Raw genomic sequence first — 4,575 nt, 5'->3', positions numbered from 1 at the left:
CCGTGTAAACATACTGTAAACATTGTGTCAACTTATTTCACAAGTATGGAGAACAGCGATAGACGGACGGACGCTGAAGTGCAGGCACTTGTAGCAAATGTAGCATTGCTAGCACTCGTTGGAGATTCTTAGTCCTCTTTTCTGTTCTTTCAATCGCTTTACGTATACGTCGATTTTCCATGTCCATTATTGTGAAACCTGCGAGACACAACAAAAACACCGCTCCGATAACAGCGTCCTCCATCCTCCTGTTGTTAATGTAGTTCTTTGTTTCTGTTGTTGAACGCTGCGCACAAATGACGTCGCTGTCGACTGGCTTACGTCACTTCTTAGTACACACTGTCAGTGCGAATGCAACCCTTTAAATGGTACTGGGAAATAGTTAGCGCAAAATCGTCCCAGTACTTTAGTACCGTACATTTAGTTCTGGAACTAAAGCGGTGCGAAAGGGCTTATAATGTACCTGTTCAACCCTGATGCGTTTGGTGGCCCTCTGCCAAGTGGTAAAGCCATGTTGTGATACGATCGTCAATCTCTTATAAGCATTCGGTCGTCTATGTTGGCGTTGGGATCCCGGGACGCTCGTCACTGTAGTTTCGCTCATTCCACGGTGTTGCTTTTGGTTCCTGTGGAGCTGCTGGTGACGGTGTTCCCAGCAAAGGAAGAAAGGTCGTAAAAAACGTGGGAAACAAGGAGGACTTCTGATTAATTATAAACGATTTTGGGCTTCCCAAAGGAATTGTTTGGTGCCGCATATGGACTATTCCAGCTTTGGGGAATTAAGACGCTCATGATTGGTTCCCGTTGAGCCTAACGGGATGCTTCCAGCTTATCGGCATGACCAACGGTTTTCGCGTCATCGGAACGGAGGAGTAAATGTCAGCAATCTTCGATCGCTCAAACGAGATAAGTGCATGAATTTTCCACTAGTTGATAACACCATCTCAGTTAAGATGGCGTTAATAAATGCGAGGTCCATGGTGAATAAAACTTTTATTTTAAATGATTACTGTTCATCAAATAACTTGGACTTCCTTTTTGTGACTGAAACTTGGCTTGATGCGTTGGACTTCAGTCCTTTGTCTGAACTTTATCCTTTTAATTATCTATTTTTGAATTCGCCTAGAACTTCTGGAAGAGGTGGAGGCAAGGGTGTAACTTTGGTTTGAGAAGTGGGGGGGACACAAAATGAGGGAAAATGTTTTTGATTTGAATCCCATTTCCTGCATGTACATACATTAGGGACTATGGTGATACAAAATCCAGGAAATAATTAAGTTGATTAATGGTCAATTCTGCCAAAAAGAATAGTAAGCTACTAAACTATGTATAATAAAAAGATGTCTTACTTTCTTTGTTTAACCGCCAAGACTTGAGATAATCATTTTATAAAGTTGAAAATGTTCACCATTAATGTTTTGAATAATGTTTAAATAATGTGAGACTCAATTTCCACTGTTAAACAAACTTTTATTTCAAACCAACCGCTGTACCTGAAAATATAAAATAAATCACTTGTTGCACAGGACGGAATGTTCTACATCAGTGGTTCCCAGACTTTTTAGAGTGGAGTACCTCCTGAGGCATTTCTGCTTAGGCCTACCTATCTAAAAGATAGATCTTTCTCGGTTTGTCTTGGAGATCTGTGTTCTTCATCAGCTAAATTACATAGTGGTGTGCCACAGGGGTCTATACTTGGGCCTATTTTATTCTCATTATATATGGGCCCTTTGGGCTCAATTTTTCATAAATATAATATTATGTATCATTTATATGCATATGACACTCAGTTATATATCCCAATAGATCCAAATGTTTCTCAATCCTTTGATGGACTTGCTCAGTGTTTAGGTGAGATAAGAGCCTGTTTGACAAGAAATTTTATTCATCTTAATACTAAGACTGAGTGTGTTGTTTTTGGACCTTCTTCTGCTTCTAAGGAAATTATAAGTAGGTTGGCCGCTATGAAGATAAGTGTTTCAGATCATGTTAAGAATTTGGGTGTTATAATGGATTCAGCCTTAGTTTTAGATAAACAGGTTGCTAGTGTTGTGAAGGTTGCCTTTTATCAACTCAGAATTATTTCTAAACTGAAAAAATGTCTCTCTTTTAAGGACCTGGAGACTATTATTCATGCCTTTGTGTCATCACGCATCGATTACTGTAATTCTGTATATATAGGTATTTAACAGGGTCAATTATCTCGTCTTCAATTAGTACAAAATGCTGCTGCCAGACTTTTGACTCACACATAGAAGAGAGAGAGAATTTGGTTTATTTACACTGGTTGCCTGTAGAATTTAGAATTGAATTTAAGGTTTTGTTGATGGTTCTGATCATCTGTTAGTTTGTTTTGATGCTGCATTTCCTTCACTGAATACAGTAAGCAATAGGTCTGGCCACTTCACTCGTTTTATAAATACTTCAACTGTTGATACATTTTCTGAGGCCTTTGTTGCCTCATCATTCTGTCATGATTTAGAGTTTTCTTCTCCGGATCTTAGTGTGGATGGGTATTTTAATTATTTTAATTCGGTTTGTATAGAAATTTTTAGATGAGATTGCTCCCTTAAAATATAGGGAATCAAAAAAACATTATTTGTATAAAAGTGCAAAAAATATTTGCACTTTTTAGGATGTTATTGTAGCTTTTTAGAAATGATTAGAGGGACCAGGTTTTACATTTTAATGTTGAATCTTGATTGTGTGACTGTATGTAATGTTGCTGGAAAGCACTTTGGTCAACAGCAGTTGTTTTAAATGTGCTATAGAAATAACATTTGTATTGTATGCTATTTTGAACCCACATTCCCCAGCTCAGAAGGCTGATGCCTTATCCATTAGGCTACTGGGCCTCGTCAATGGATGACCAATTCACAGACAGACTTATTATTTTATTTAAATTTATGTGTGTGTACTTCTAACATGTTTGGTTGGTAAAATAAATGTAAATTCAAATCAGAGCGTCTTCCGTGTCTGGAATGGATGTATTCTTGAGTCTATAAGGTAACAATAATATAAGAAGATAACCTTGTTTGAAATGGGTTTGGCTAAAAGAAAACATTGGTTTCATCGATACTAATACTTGGGCCTATTTTATTCTCATTATATATGGGCCCTTTGGGCTCAATTTTTCATAAATATAATATTATGTATCATTTATATGCATATGACACTCAGTTATATATCCCAATAGATCCAATGTTCATTGTTTGCTCATAACCGGAGTCACTAATCATGCAGATTTACGCTACAAGCTTTGTAGAATTGTACAGTAAGAAAGTTATTTCCCTTAACCAGGAAATTAACGTTCTTAGAATTGACAAGACAGTTGACCCTGAGAGGTCAGCTAAATATCTACAGCGGATCTAAAATATGAATAGTTAATTATAACTAGTTATGGTTAATTATTCATATTTCCCATGAGCTGATTCGCTACATCTCAAAGATGACCAACGTGGGACTCAAACCCACAATCCCCAGCTCCAAAGACTGGTGCCTTATCCTTTAGGCCACTGGGCCTTTTAATTGGCTACCCCACCAACCAAACAAAACAAAAACAATCCAGATGGGACTTGAACACAGAGACTAATGCCATAACCCTTTAGGCCACTGAGACTTTTACTGGTGGAGCCAGAGGTATTCACAGACAGTCTGGCTAACACTAAACTAAAAAAATACCTCAGAAGATTACCAGTTCTATGCTTATTCTCATGGCTATAATGTCCCTTTGAACTTATCAGCATGGATTTTCTTGCAAAGCCAATTTAAATGAAACCCCTCGAATATGACCCAGGTGGGACTTGAACCCACAATCCCCAGCGCCGGAGACTGATGCCTTATCAACTAGGCCTATGGGCTCACTTTTGTTTAACCCAGTGACATTCACAGACAGTCTAATGCTAGATAAACTGATAGCTCTTTCAGAAAATTGCCAGTTATATGCTAATTCTCATGTTTCATTGTCATGGCAATAGTGATAAACTGATAGAGCTTTCAGAAAACAGCTCATGATGCCACTGGATGCCACTGGGCCTCTTCTCTGATTGACCCTTTCACAGAAAGACTTATGCAAGCAAATTGTAATGAATCAACTCATGGGAAATATGAATAATTAACCATAACTAGTTATAATTAATTATTAATATTTTAGATCCGCTGTAGATATTTACTTGACCTCTCAGGGTCAAGTGTCTGTCAATTCTAAGTACGTTAATTTCCTGGTTAAGGGAAATAACTTCTTACTGTACAATTCTACAAAAAGCTTGTAGCGTAAATCTTGCATAATAAGTGACTCCGGTTATAAGCAAACAATGAACACGTCAAGTGTGATTTCAGACTGACCTAGTGATGATGGCAGGAAAGCGGCAGGTGGTTGTGAGCTCTCTGCTTTGCTCAACGTCACTAGAAATCCGATGTTTGCGGTGTCGCTTGGCTCTTGTGGCGGCACCGACTTGAGCTTGCCTGAGTTGTGTTGGTAGAGCTTTCGCTGTTGGGCATGTGGGCCAGTTGCTCAATCCAATGTTGTCTGGCTACTTCTGGGGGTGTCGACTGGTTTCAAGGGATGCTCCTCCC

Source organism: Sinocyclocheilus grahami, unplaced genomic scaffold (assembly GCF_001515645.1).
Source record: "Sinocyclocheilus grahami isolate Dianchi unplaced genomic scaffold, SAMN03320097.WGS_v1.1 scaffold346.1, whole genome shotgun sequence".
NCBI lineage: Eukaryota > Metazoa > Chordata > Actinopteri > Cypriniformes > Cyprinidae > Sinocyclocheilus > Sinocyclocheilus grahami.
The sequence above is the reverse complement of the archived record's forward strand: the minus strand, read 5'-3'. Positions refer to the sequence as shown.